The following is a 15,543-nucleotide window of genomic DNA, read 5'->3' as shown; positions in this document are numbered from 1 at the left end:
ACAGACCACAAAAAAAAAAAACTATTTCAGTGTTCTTCATTTTTCTTATAGCAAGACGCTCAACAGTGTCTTATACATTATAAAGAATGACATGCGCTCCTAGTTTCTCTGCCAGTTTTTAACATAATTAATACATTTTAGTAATTATAATTGAAGGGACCTGCCTGACAACGCAGGCAGAAAGTCCAGAGAATTTAATTTACTATATTTAACCCTATAATTTGATAAACCTGTACATATGGGTTACTGTTGTACTCGTAAGACTTCGCTGAACACACATATGAGTGTTTTAAAACACTAAAACTTGTAATGATGATGATATCATCAGCGAAAGCACAGGTTTGTGTGAAAAATGCAAAAAAAAAATTAAATGAAAAATACATTTGGCTAGGGTTTGTGACTAATAATGATAATGGTGGGTTTGTTTTTCTTATTACAATAACTTATGTATAAGAATAATTGTGTATTGTGTATAAAATCAGGGATAGGCAACCTTGGGCACTCCAGATGTTTTGGACTACATACCCCATAATGCTCTTACACCCGTAATACTGGCAAAGCATCATGGGAGGTGTAGTCCAAAACATCTGGAGTGCCGGAGGTTGCCTTTACCTGTCATGTCAGCAAAATTAGGTGTTTAACCCCTTAAGGACACATGACATGTGTGACATGTCATGATTCCCTTTTATTCCAGAAGTTTGGTCCTTAAGGGGTTAAACTTGCAAAGTTGGTTTGTGCATGGAATGCCATTGTGCTTGATGTTAAAAACTTCAAACTTGCAGAGCACACACTGGACTGAAAACACTCAGAAAAAAATTTAGAATAGGATTTTTTTTCTCCAAACAGTTAACAAATACAAGATTTTTTTTTTTTTTTTTTAATTCTTTATTTTTGGAGCGCTTGAAAGTTACAGGTATTCTTGCTTTGCCACAACAGCTAAAGTAAGACAGGTGTTGACATTATATAATATAGTAGTGGTACATAGGTAAAACTGCGCTCATTTTTTGTATATATTAAGAGAGGTACATGCAGAAAACTCAGCGGTATTGTTACATATTAAGACAGTAATACAATTAGGAAACATTGAGCTCCGACCTTTGTCGATTCGTTTGGTAAGAGTGAGCTATGTATTGCTACCGGTGCACATGGTGTTGTCACTATTTACGCAACCTAAATACCTTAACATAAACTACAATACCCTGCTAACCGGTTTACATGGGAAGGTTCTGCATCGTAATCATTAACAGCAGGATTGTTTAAAAAAGAAAAAAGGGGGGAACAACAACGCTTAGAGTGTATTTGTGAGGTGCAACGTACATATTTACATTCTCGTTGCCATATGTGCATCTATTATTAGATTGAGGTGAATTTGTTTGTGTGGTAAGAGCCTGCCCGATTGTCGCGTGAGTGGTGGTGCCGCATACTTGTAATGTCGGAGTATGGGTGGTTTGTGTATTCACGGCTAGAGTGGGTGTCCTTCCCTCTGAAGTGAGTGACGCGATCGGTGCGGCAGATAGAAGTGTGGAAGGGGTGGGGGGAGAGCGAGCCTGAAATGCTTGCAATGAGTACCTGGATGGTGTTATTATGTTAATACAGGTATAACAATCAGAGTATATAACTATGCAAAAAAGTAAAAGTTTGTATTAAGTCAATACAAGTAAAACAATCAGAGTATATAACTATGCAAAAAAGGAAAAAGTTAAGTCTAACGTTTGACCATGCGGTCATTAGAATCCATAACGTGGAAACAATTTGTACAGTTCCTGGCAGTGTGGGGAGGCTTGAGTAGGCTCCTGGCTTGAGTAGACGCTCAGCCGCCGCTGGGACCCTTTCATCTCTTAGTCAAGTCCCGAATCCTATGGATGAGGTGGGCCCTGTCGCCCGAGGTACAAACTCACGGATCGAGGATAAGTCCACCCGTGTCAGGTTGCTGCATGGTCTGTTCCCTTGGGGCAGTTGCCATGTCGTCCGATGAGTAAGAGGAGCAGTCGTCCACCAGCGCCATTTTGTCCCAAGCGGCCCTCTGTGAGCTCCGGAAAAGTTCTCCGATGTCTCGGCCCGGTGGGCTCTTATCAGGTCTAGGTTTTTTGTTTTTGCAACCCATTCTGGTTCCTGCAGTCAGGGTGTCGTTTTTTATGAGGTATGTAGGTCTTTTTTAACATAATTCAGCCGTTTTTGGTCAATTTTGAGCGGAGCTCTGAGAGTTTGCTGCCATCCAGGTTCGCTGCTAGGCTCCGCCCAAATACAAGATTTTTAACAACTGTATATTGGTCACGTAGTCTCACACTAGGATTAAAGACAAATATATATATATTGTGGAGGTGATTTATTGAAATACATTTTTTGAAAATCCAAGTGAGTGCTCCTGTCTCCTTTTTCGTCTATATATATATATATATATATATATAGACGAAAATATATATATATATATATATATATATATGGCAAGCTCCTATCCCCCACTCAAAGTTGTTTCAAGTGCCTCTGGTAGTAACTAGCTAGGTACAACAGCAAGCTAAATCTAGTCTCACACTGGAATCAATGTATCAGGCAATCTCCCACCTCTATACAGTCACTTCCTCCCTACATTTAGTTATTTTCCAGCCTCGCATAACTGGAACTGAGGACTAGTGTACCTATGGAGTGACACGTTTAGCTTTCCTGCATACACCTGTATGGTGTAGGTGGTGGCTTAGGACAGTTTGAATCTGGCAATGTTTCTTGCCTAGAGGTTAATATGCAATGTTCCCCTGGCCACTCTGTCCTCCTTACTTCATCCTGGGTGTTAAGGAATTGACCTGGATGTTCCACTTAGGCTTTTCTCCACTTTCCCCATGCTGGCTGCCCAATCACTGTGCACACTGTTTGCTGCTACTGCTCCCCTCATGGGCCTTTAGTAATTTCCTAGATGGTGCCATTGCCAGCCATCTGTGAAGGGATCACTTCAGGACCATCAGATCAATGCTACACATGAATACTTACAAGGCTTACATTATGTTGAGTGGGAAATTTAAACCTGCACAGTCTCTATTCAATTTATCTCTCTGCAGTCATTTTCTCACCATTGTCATACTACAGGGGTTATAACACGCAATGTGCTATGTGCAGTCTGTGTTTATCATCTGGCATTCCCTCAGGGGCCCATTTGTGATCCTGGAAATAAGGATCCTGGAAATTAGGCGATTATTTATTAAACGATGTTGTGAACAGATCATTGACGGAGAAAGCCTTGAGCGATTATTTTTTGGAAAATGCCTCACCCGAGGTTCCTGGCGAGGTGTCTTGGAATGCGCATAAGGCTGTGTTAAGAGGTCATTTTATTTCTAGAGCGTCTCACCTGAAGAAACTTAATAGCAATAATTTAAGAACATTGGAAAAAGAACTGTACAATTTGAACCAGGCTAATAAATTTGGTCCCTCGTCTTCCCTATCAGCAATGATAGGAGAAATTAAGGCTAAAATTAACAAAATTAATTTAGATCGTACATCTCTTATGGTGAGACGTCTCAGGAAAATGTTTTACTTAAAAGGCAAGATATGTAGGCGAGATATCGTACTACAAATTAAACGAGTCTAAGTCTCAGGCCCTTCCATTTCATTTAAAAAAATTCGGAAAATATTGCCCTTAAGAAATTATATTTATTTGATTGGAGAGCTGACTACATGGAATATCTTGGCATTAATTTATGCAAAAATTTGGTAAATATGCATAATCACAACTTGAGGAAAGCATGGTCGGACCTACAAAAGGAGATGGAGAGATGGGGCGGAATGGAACTTTCATGGCTGGGGAGGGTCGCATCTGTTAAGATGACGATACTACCAAAAATTCTATATTTTTTTAGGACCATCCCTTTGTCCATCCCATTATCATTTTTTAATAAAGTTCACTCGACAATGATGAAGTTCTTCTGGGGGAACAAGCCTGCTCGAGTAAAGCTCACTTCCTTGCAGCACCACAAATCGAATGGCGGTATCGGTGTTCCCGATTTCCGCAAATATTATTTCGCCACTAACGCTGCAGTGGCTGTGAGCTTTGGTAATCAGGTTGATAAACCCAGATGGATGGAAATAGAAGAATCAAAAATTTTACCGGTTAGATTGTCGGAATTACCCTGGTTAAATTCTAAGAAAAGACCTGGAATTACAAATTATTTTTATCTACCAAGACTACACTTAAGGCCTGGGATATTGTTTTTAAAAAGGATCATTCTCCCAGCCTATATAGAGCAATGCCTATTGAGTTATTGAAAGATTATATTCCATCCTTAAAAATAGAACTGTTGAAGGAATGCTCTATAACTAATCTTGACAATTTTTTTCACGGCAATGCTATTCTCTCTTTGGAAAAATTGAAACTTAAGTATGGATTAACGAATGTATGTGAGTTGGATTGTAAGGTAATCATTGACAAATTGAAAGAACTATATAAGGTACCTGAAACGGATAAAAACTATAAAAAGCTTGAGATGTCTCCATTAGAGAAAGCTTTTTTATGCAGCCCCACTAGTAAAGGCATGATATCCTTATGCTACTCGTTTTATAACGCCAAGCCCCTAGTTAAATTAAAACACATGTTGTCATGGGAGACGGAGTTGGGTGCCCTGTACGATCTAGAAGAATGGTTCGTTTTTTTTAAAGCTTTAAAAGGTATTTCGTATTGCACCGACCACTTTGAAAATCATTATAAAATGTTATATCGTTGGTACCTGGCCCCGTCTAGATTGCACAACATGAACAATATGTATTCTGACCGGTGTTGGAGAGATTGTGGGGGTGTGGGCAATATGGCCCATATTTGGTGGTTCTGTCCTAATTTTTTTTTTTTTTTAATTCTTTATTTTTGGTTTTGCATGAAATAACAGTCTGGCGTGCTGCGCCACAATAGCTACAGCCCACCGGTCATATAGTAACATATGGTGACATGGTATGAGACATACAGTACACGTTTTAAAGTAGTATATAAAAAAGAAAAATTAACAAAATTTACATTGCAGACATGTAAAATAAACAAATTATCATATTATATTTTAGCTTTTCTATTTTCGGTGTGACACTGGTGTGTTTGTGGGGTCTTACATTTATAAATCCGATTTGGTTAACATAGATCTTCTATTCTGTATGGCTATGTATGCTTTTTAATTGTAAATTAATGTATTCGCTTTAGCTCAAGTCTGTAAGATGTATAATCTGGCACCTTGTCTGAGTATAGGGAGACGGTCAAGGATACTGAGCAGAACCCCCTGAATGACCAGTAGAGGTTACTGGTTTATATACCTATTCCTAATTGTGACTATTATTGAAGTGGGTAAGACAGTTATGTTTTCCAGTCTAGTTAAAAGCAACCATCCTCGTTTAGAGCCAAATAGAGTACTGAAAATTTCAACCTGTTAAAAAAAAAAAAAAGTTATTGCCATACGCATTGGTGTACAGTAATGCATAAGAACACTAAAGTATTCTAAAAACTTGTTAGGATTCGCAGTGACCTCCATGCCATAACCTGAGTTGCTAATCTGCCGAGCTATCAAAACTGCACCAAAATTATGAATTTTCAGTGAGCAGCACAAATTATAAAACGGCCACTCAGGTCCTGCCAGCATTACTACCCTTTCTCATATTAGGAGCCTATTTCCATCAATGGCATTTCCCAATGCAATCGGAACAGTTGGTTTGCACAATGAAATATTTAATGCAGGTGCTCTCTTAGGGTCTGATAGCATGAAGTAAGTGGAAAAAAAAAAAAAAAAAAAAAGAAAGAAATAAGTAAAATTAAATCTCACCCTCTGAGCTCCTTCCCACAAGCTAAGCATAAGCTCAAATGTAAAGAGACTGGTCACTTTAGAAAACAATATGTCTAGTACTATTCTTCTGTTGGTACGTGTAAGTCAGTAGGTGTGATGATGGGTTGTGTGCTGTGTCCTCCCTCTCTGCTCTCCTCTGTATGCTTCCCTGCAGCAGCACAGTTCCTCGTGGGAACCCAGTAGCAACAGTGCTAAGCATGTAACGTAAATGTCAGCTCACGTGTACAAGTAAAATCAAACACACAGAAGAGGGCCACATCAACCTGAAATCAACTATGTCATTAGGTATTACGCTTTAGGAAAGTTCCTCTCCTTGTGTAGAGGGTCTCGGGTCATATAAGTCTCGTGCCTTACTAGTCCTCCATTCTCCCCTATAACCTGGTATACTCTCAAGCATAACAAAAGTGTTACAAAACAGATTATTTAAAAAATTATCAAAATGAAAAATTGGCAAATTGGCAAAGCGTCAAAACTGGAGGTAAGTTGACTTGAAACTTTGTGGGTAACTTAGGACCCAAAGTGAGTTAAAGTGAGTTACGCGTGTTGGATAGTTAGCGACGTGGGTGATACTCGTGCTCCGTCCGCTGCATCCAGCTATGGAGAGTTCATCATTCTCGTCTTCTTCTGTGGCGCTCTCGTCTCTGTGGATCGTTTTTGCGTCGGATTGGCTCCATCAGTAAGTGGGATCATGTCTGCTGGCCCTGGTAAGTGGAGAGCCTGCAGGAATTCTGTTGGGTCTTCTTGTGCTGATAGGGTGAAGACAGAGTCCCCTTGTTGCACTACTAGAGTGCCCGATGCTCCCCATCTATATCTGATTCAGTTTTCACGGAGTTCTTTTGTTACTGGCATGAAGCGCCGTCTTTCAAGGAGGATGTTAAAAGGTAAGTCGTCGTAAATTCTAACGGAGCAGTTGTTCACCATGATGGTGGGGGTGTTGCGTGAGCGCGTCAGTATTGCCGATTTTATGGAGACATCCCTGGTAACGGCGATGATGTCCCTCGGGGCATCCGCCGGGGCAGTAGGGGCTTTCCTTATCCGGAACGCAGATATGATGGGCTGGGCTCCTGCTGAGGATTTCACCCCCACTACCGCTGCCACTTCATTAGCAAAGTCCAGTATGGCCTCCGGGCCTACTCTTTCCGGTGCCCCGCGGATCCTCACATTTCTTTTACGGTGCCTGGCCTCCAGGGATGTGACTGCTCTGGTGAGCCCCTGGAGCTGCCGAGACATAGTCTCCAGTCGGGCTTTTGTTTCTGTTAGGTCTCGCTCCCTTTCCTGTTCCCTTAGTTCAGCCGCGCTGATCCGTGTGGTAAGGCCGTCTACCTCGATGCGCACTCCAGTTAGGTCAGCTTTCCATACTTCCCGCAGGTCTGTGAGTAATTTTTTAATGTCCCCTTTGGTGGAGGGTGAGGTGTCGGAATCGGAGTCTTCACTCCCGTACACCGTGCGTTTGGCTTGCAGTAGTGTGTTGTCGTCTTCCTCCAGGGACTCCTCCGAGTAACTGGAGTCTCTAGGCCTCACAGGCGCCATCTTGGGTTGTGCGGGATGGTGCGGCCTATCAAAGGACGTTCGAATGTCCGGTTGTTTTTAGCTCCCCGAGTGGGCCAATTTGCGGCTTCTGCGGCCCATCTCTCTCTGGGGGGGTTCTGAGGTACCCCTATTATGTTTTGGGTCGAGTTAGATAATGCTTTGTGGCGCTTTTAGTCTTGTTTTCTGCTAGGTTTACAGGAGCTCTGCTTCTGCACGTCTTGCTCCTTGCTCGGCTAGCCACGCCCCCTCGGTTCTGTCCTAAATTAACTAAATATTGGAAATTGATTCACGACCTAATTATTAAAGTGGACAGAACCATTAGCATTTTAACCTCGGAACTAGCCTTATTTAAAAAACTCCCGGAGTCCATTAATAGATCAGACAAAATAATCATAGGTCACATTTTGATCGCTGCTACATCCTGTTTACCTAGACATTGGAAGTCCCAAGATGTGCCATCTCTCAGGGAAGTTTTTAATTTGATTCTAGAAAACAAGGCACACAAATTATCACATAGAGCTAATATGCGTGGTTTCCCAATATTAAAATACAATTGGGATAAGTGGGAAGAAAAAATCAAAACAGCATATGCAGTGGTGTATCCTGGTTTTGTGCTGCCCTAGGCAGAACAAAACTCAGGCGCCCCCCCCGCGCGCCACCCCCACCCAACCTTTACCCCGCCCCGCATTCTAAATACACACACACACATTCACTGACAGATACGCATACACTAGCTAACAGAAACACACACTCGCTAACAGAAACACACACACTAATAGACAAACTCACACTCACTAATAGACAAACTCACACTCAGTAACAGACAAACACACTCACTAACAGACACTCACTAACAGACACACACTAACAGACACACACTCACTCACTAGCAGACACAAACTAGCAGACACACACACTCACTGGCAAACACACACACTAACAGACACACACAGTCAGACACACACACACTCACTCACAGGCAAACACACTAACAGACACACACACACACACACACTAACAGACACACACACACACACACACACACACTAACAGACACACACACACACTAAGAGACACACACACACTCACTAACAGACACACACACACTCACTCACTAACAGACACACACACTCACACTCACTAACAGACAGACACACACTCACACTCACTAACAGACACTCACATTAACACTTTTTTTTTTTTTACTTTAACCCCCCCCCCAGCTTCCTTACCTTTGGGAATGCTGGGGGGGGGGCCTTCTTTTTTCCCTGGTGGTCCAGTGGCTTTTTTTTTTTACTTTAACCCCCCCCAGCCTCCTTACCTTTGGGAATGCTGGGGGGGGGGGCTTCTTTTTTCCCTGGTGGTCCAGTGGCTGCTGGGCGGTCGGGCGGCGCTGTTGGGCGGCCGGCGAGGGAGCACTTCCCTTGAGCTGTCTGTTCAGCTCCCTCGCGCGCCGCACAGTGAGGCTGGGAGGCGGAGCTGGAATATGACGTCATATTCCGGCTCCCAGCCTCACTGTGCGGCGCGCGAGGGAGCTGAACAGACAGCTCAAGAGAAGTGCTCCCTCGCCGGCCTCCCAACAGCGCCGCCCGACCGCCAAGCAGCAGCCCAGCATGTCTGTTAGCCGCAAGGCAAATGCCTTGTTTGCCTTGCGGCTAATACGCCCCTGAGCATATGGTCTATGACATATTTGTTATTAAAGTGCATTGATGTAAAAACATATTATTATTTTTTTTTTTTTTTTTTGCCATATACACTGTTATGCCTATTTTAATACTGGATGGTTATTCTTTTCCATTTCCAAGTTCCCCTTCCCTTCCTACCCCCAATACAATGTTTATATTCTTGTTGTTATACAAATATGTAAAACTTTAATAAAAATTATTTGAAAAGGACTAGCTACAGCTCCCAGGAAACTACAAATAAACCTAATTTGTAATGTTAGAGTGTTCCTTTAAAGTGAAAGTACAACACAACCTATTTTAATATGCTTTAATCACATGTAAATTTAGTGTGTTGCACCCAGGATCACCACCAGTGATTATCAGGCACTTAAACTTTAAGGGGCCTGTTAAATGCTTTTACATTTCATGTGTTGCACCCAGGGCCACCACCAGTGGTTGGCAGATACTACAACTTTAAAGAGGCCAGTCTATCAGTGGGCCCACATGGAGCAGACTACATTATAGTAATCCAACACCCCTTGCTGCTTAATTGATCACACTGAGTGACTAGCTGTCCCTGTCTAGCAGTGCAAGGAAAAAGAGAGAAATCAGATAAGTTCTATCCAGCACTCTTGGAAGCTGCATGGGTTGTTTGAAGTGGAACCAGGATAACTCAACCCTGCTCCCTCTGAATCCAAACTTGACCACATGGAAGCCACCCACCAGCTACAGAATGGCAACTTGAAGGGGTGGTGACTAAATAAAATATACATTTTAAAGGGACACTCCAGATCTCTAAAACCCTTAACCCCTTAAGGACCAAACTTCTGGAATAAAAGGGAATCATGACGTCACACATGTCATGTGTCCTTAAGGAGTTAAAGGGACACTATAGTCACCAGAACAACTACAGCTTATTGAATTTGTTCTGTTGTGTAGAATCATTACCTTCAGGCTTTTTGCTGAAAACACTGTCTTTTCAGAGAAAATGCAGTGTTTACATTACAGCCTAGTGATAACTTCACTAGCCACTCCTCAGATAGCTGTTTGAGATCCTTCCTGGGTCATGGCTGCCTAAAATGCATCCAAACATCCGATGGGGAAGCATTGTGATTGGATCAGGCCACCACTTCTGATGATGTCAGCAGACTGCTTGTTTTTTTGAGGCAAGCAGCATGCAGAGTTACAGCTTCAGGCTTGAAAACAGCAAGATTTTGCTTTTTTATGGAGGCATGAGGGGCCCAGGGAGGCTAGATGGTAGTTTTAACACTATAGGGTCAGGAATACATGTTTGTGTTCCTGACCCTTTAAAGAGTTGCACAACCCAACCGGGCACCTGTGATCTCAGCCGCATGAAGGAAGTTACAGCACTTCCTCCCAGCTATAAGGAAAGTGTCCGTGAGGATGAGAGAGGAAACACAGGGAGCAGGGAGGAAAAGGGAGTGCTGCCCACACATCAGCCTAAGATAGCATCTCCAGAAGTAAATGTAAAAGATAATGACATGTGCATGTGTGCCAGTGTGTGTATCTGTGCGTACATCCAAACACATCAATGCACTCAAGTGCAAATATTCTATGCAAACCCCGACACTACACACAAAAGCATTTAAAAGCCAACACTACGTAAAAACGCACCCCTACATTCAAACACAAACATTAGACACAAATATACCACTGCCTTCCAATGGTAGCAGTACATACAAATGCACTCCTACATGCACACACATGCTTACATTCAAAACACAAACAATGCTCACAAATACAACCTTGCTAGGATTGGGAAATGGTAGATCTCCAGCTGGCATAGCATCGTGGGAGTTGTATGACAGATGGGGATCTATCTATTCGCCACTCTTGTGCCAGAAAGGCCCAAAAAATTATTTCTACGCTCTGCCCGTGACCTTCTCCTGTCCGTTGCTAGAACCCGTTCGGCCAACTCACACTTGCAGGACTTCTCGCGGGCAGCTCCCTTCCTATGGAATAGCCTGCCTACCGCCATCAGCCTCTCCCCTAGTCTTGAATCTTTTAAGAAGTGCCTTTTAAAACCCATCTCTCTAGGAAAGCTTATGGTCTCCCAGAGTAACCTCTACCTTACATCCCTGTCTCTTGCTCTCTCCTAAAGGGCAGCACTTTACTCTCTACTTCACCTCTGCTTTACTTCCACCTTATTTGATTGCTATTTCCTGTCCTAATGTGATTTATACCCCACCTCCTATTGACTGTAAGCTTGTTTGAGCAGGGTCCTCTTCAACCTATCGTTCCTGTAAATTTTCTTGTAATTGTCCTATTTATAGTTAAATCCTCCTCCCCCCCTCATAATATTGTAAAGCGCTGCAGAATTGGTTATATAAATGGCAATAATAATAATAAATCAACCAACTTGATTTATTCATACTGCATTTTGTTACATCTTAACTTTTGTTGCAAACCCCTTTTACTCCAGCCGAATTCAACACAATGTACCTGGATAATACTGACTATTCTGACTACTATCCTGAATAACCCTCCTGCAATTATCTGATGACTGCGTTACTGCCTCCAACCAAAAATAACTAAACGTCTATTTTAAATTCACTATATAATTATATTATGTTATATTATATTTGCCTCTAATCTATAATTTCACTTATAGGTTTTTACTTCTTTTGAATTACCTGTAAATCTCACTTATAACATTCCGTATCACTTGATAACCTGCTTGGGGCATATTGCCTAAACTCTTAATTCTGTTCTTTCCTTCCTAAAATTCCGTTTATAGCTTCTTCTTCTATTTCTTTATATCCTGTTACTTACCTATAATTCCACTTATAGTTTCTCCTTCTTCCTCCTAACCTATAATTCCACTTATAGGTTCTCCTTCTTCCTCCAAACCTATAATTCCGCTTATAGTTTCTCCTTCTTCCTCCTAACCTATAATTCCACTTATAGGTTCTCCTTCTTCCTCCTAACCTATAATTTCGCTTAATAGTTTCTCCTTCTTCCTCCTAACCTATAATTCCACTTATAGGTTCTCCTTCTTCCTCCAAACCTATAATTCAGTTTATAGGTTTTACTTCTATCTATTTCTTTATATCCTGTTATTTACCTATAATTCCGTTTATAGCTTCTCCTTCTCACTATTCCCTTACTTCTACCTATAATTCAGTTTATAGGTTCTGCTTCTATCTATTTCTTTATATCCTGTTACTTATAATTCCGTGTAAAGGTTCTGCTTTTATCTATTTCTTTATATCCTGTTACTTACCTATAATTCCGTTATATAAATCCTGGGCTAAAACAAGCAGTTTAATAATGCTACCATTAGTTTAAAGGAACACTATAGTCATCTAAATTACTTGAGCAAAATAAAGCAAGTTTTAGTGCTTAGATCATTCCCCTGCAATTTCACTGCTCAATTCACTGCCATTTAGGAGTTACATCACACCTCCCCTGGCCATGATTGACAGAGCCTGAATGAAAAAAAAAACTGGTTTCACTTTCAAACAGATGTAATTTACCTTAAATAATTGTATCTCAATCTCTAAATTGAATTGTAATCACATACAGGAGGCTCTTGCATGGTCTAGCAAGCTATTAACATAGCAGGGGATAAGAAAATCTTAATTAAACAGAACTTGCAATAAAGAAAGCCTAAATAGGGCTCTCTTTACAGGAAGTGTTTATGGAAGGCTGTGCACGTCACATGCAGGGAGGTGTTACTAGGGTTCATAAACAAAGGAATTTAACTCCTAAATGGCAGAGGATTGAGCAGTGAGGCTGCAGGGGCATGTTCTATACACCAAAACTGCTTCATTAAGCTAAAGTTGTTCAGGTGACTATAGTGTCCCTTTAACCCCTTAAGGACCAAACGTCTGGAATAAAAGGGAATCATGACATTTCACACATGTCATGTGTCCTTAAGGGGTTAAGCAATTTACTGGATGGCCCTATACTCCCATTATTAGTCAGTGGAGATGCCTTATAAGGCTAGTCATTTTCTTACTTTGTTTCTAGTTTTGAGACGTGTGTGTACAAATGTACATTTAGTGCTGGTCCAGCTAAACTTAACAGCTAAACAAGATACTTACTTACTATCCAGCTTTCATTCACCCACTTTGTTGTGATTTGAGTGACTTCATTTTTGTTTCCTTCAATTCCAATAAAGAACCTAAACTTAACCCCGGTATAAGTCTCTTAACTGACCTCATCAGAACCATGACAAACACTCTCAAGGAGGTAGGCATATCATTATCCAAGTCTACCATAAAGAGAATACCTCACGAGAGCAAGTACAATTCACCACAAGGGGCAAACCATTCATAAGGCTCAAGAACATAGAGGTCAGATTAGACTTTGTAAAAATAAAACAAATCTTAAAAAACCCAGTCCAGTTTTGGAACAGCAATCTTAGGACAGATGAAATTAAGATCACCTGTACCATAATGATGGGAAGAAAAAAGTATGAAAGGGTTTATGATGGTGGAGGCAGTGTGATGGCATGGACATACATGGCTTCCAGTGACCAAGTGACAGAATGGCACTGATGTGATAGAAGACAGAAGCAGCCCGATGAATTCTGAAGTGTATAAGGATATACTGTCTGCTAAGATTCAGCCAAATTCAGCAAAGTTGATTGGACGGCACTTCACTTTACAGATGGACAATGACCCAGAACATACTGCAAAAGCAATCCAGTAGTTTTTTAGGGCAAATAAGTGTAATATTCTGTGGAGTCAATCACTTGATTGAGTATGCATTTCACTTGCTGACAAAACTGAAGGCAGAAATATCCACTGACAAACAACAACTGAAGACCGCTGCAGTAAGGGCCTGGCAAAGCATCACACAGGAGGAAAACCAGCGTTTGGTGGTGTCCATGCTTTCCAGACTTCCAGCAGTAATTGCCTGCAAAGAATTCTCAACAAAGTATTAAAAACTTATATTTCATTTATGATTGTGTTAATTTGTCCTATTACATCTTAGTACTGTGTATAAAAATTGTTGCAATTCCTAAAGGTTTCATATGATATGTTTGTCCAACCCCTTGAATTAAAGTTGAAAGTCTGCACTTCAATTGGATCTCAGTTGTTTCAGTTCAAATCCATTGTGGTGGTGTACAGTGCAAATATTCTGAAAATAGTGTCAGCATCCAAATATTTCTAGACCTAACTGTATGGATTTCTGTGTTTGCCTGTCTTTGTGCCTGTGTGTTTGAATCTATCCCTCGGTATACATGCCTGTGCCTGTTGGCTTATCTGTGTGTGCACCTATGAATCTGTCTGTCTATGCCTTTTTAGATGCCTGTCTGTGTGTGTCTGCCCATCTGTGACCACGTGTGTGTTTTTTTTTTTTTTTTTAAACATTTATTTTTATTTTTCAGAGGTATTTTTCAACATTGTTATAGACATTTATCACATGACATGTATGACATCAGTTTATAACCAATCGTTTTTGTGTAGCTGGTTTCCATCTATACTGTTGCATTGAAAGCATGTTGATAGGTTGCAGAATAGTGAAACCATAAAAAACAATTAAACTTAAATATAAACATAAATATACATTCAAGTATAAACAAATTCAACCTTTGGTCTCAGGGGTTGGGTGTTGTGTTCACGGGAGGCTGGGATTTGGGGTTTCTGGTCTGGGATTTTGGGTGTCAGCTAGGATATGTTGTGGGCTTACCCTATTGGGTTGCAGGTGTGGGCCTTTGTGGGGTCTTCCCCCTCTGGTTTCTATGCTTCTGTTGGTCATTTGTGAGGACTATGGTGTAGTGAGATTTGGTTTTGTTAGGGCAGGTTCGTGCAGCTACGGGTCCCATATTTTGTAAAAGTGGTATGACGTTTCATGAACCTGGGCTGAGAATCTGTCCATTTCAATGGCTTCCCTAGTCTTACGGATAATTGTGGACAATGTGGGGACCTCTGGGGTGCCCCAGAGTTCTGCTATTGCCCTTCTGGTTGCCAGGGCTGTTCTATTTGTTTGTTTGTTTTGGGCTATGGTTAAGGGTTCCCAGGGTTTTGATAGGAGCCATATCCATGGGTCTAGGGGGATATCTATGTGGAGTGAGTTGGATCTTACTTTAACTTACTTACTTTAACAGTGCTCTCACTACTGCAAGGGATTCTGGGTAGGAGCATGCATATGAGTTCCACAAAGAACCACATGAGTGGTTCACTGGCTTTGCTCCTCTTCCTGAGTTGTGTTTCAAAGCTGTTGTATACAGCAGACACATACACCAAGGAATCCGTATATAAAGTGGAATTATGAGGCAAAAATTAGTTTTTTTGTTGAGCTCATTTGCATACACCTACCCAGGATCCCTTGCAGTAGTGAGAGCACTGTTAAAGTAAGATTTTTGTGGGAAAAGCAAGTCTTATTGCTTGACTGGTGTGTGTGTTTGTGTTTAGCAATGTATTAAATATTTATATATATATATATATATATATATATATATATATATATATATATATATATATATATATATATATAATAATAAATACACAAATATGGCCCCCAGCAGCACCCCATTTAAGCATGTTTAGGTGAGTGCAACCATCCCCCCATGTTTC

The 15,543-nt window shown here is 41.1% G+C and overlaps 1 protein-coding gene across 1 annotated transcript in view; it reads left to right on the top strand.

Moving 5' to 3' along the window:
* The window catches only part of SRD5A2 (steroid 5 alpha-reductase 2), a 146,854-nt gene that overhangs the window by 124,132 nt on the left and 7,179 nt on the right, over positions 1–15,543 (top strand). The window lies entirely within an intron of this gene.

The sequence above is a fragment of the Pelobates fuscus genome, chromosome 2 (genome assembly GCF_036172605.1).
Source record: "Pelobates fuscus isolate aPelFus1 chromosome 2, aPelFus1.pri, whole genome shotgun sequence".
Lineage (NCBI taxonomy): Eukaryota > Metazoa > Chordata > Amphibia > Anura > Pelobatidae > Pelobates > Pelobates fuscus.
Note: the sequence above shows the minus strand (reverse complement) of the source record. Positions and strands in the feature narration are given on the sequence as shown.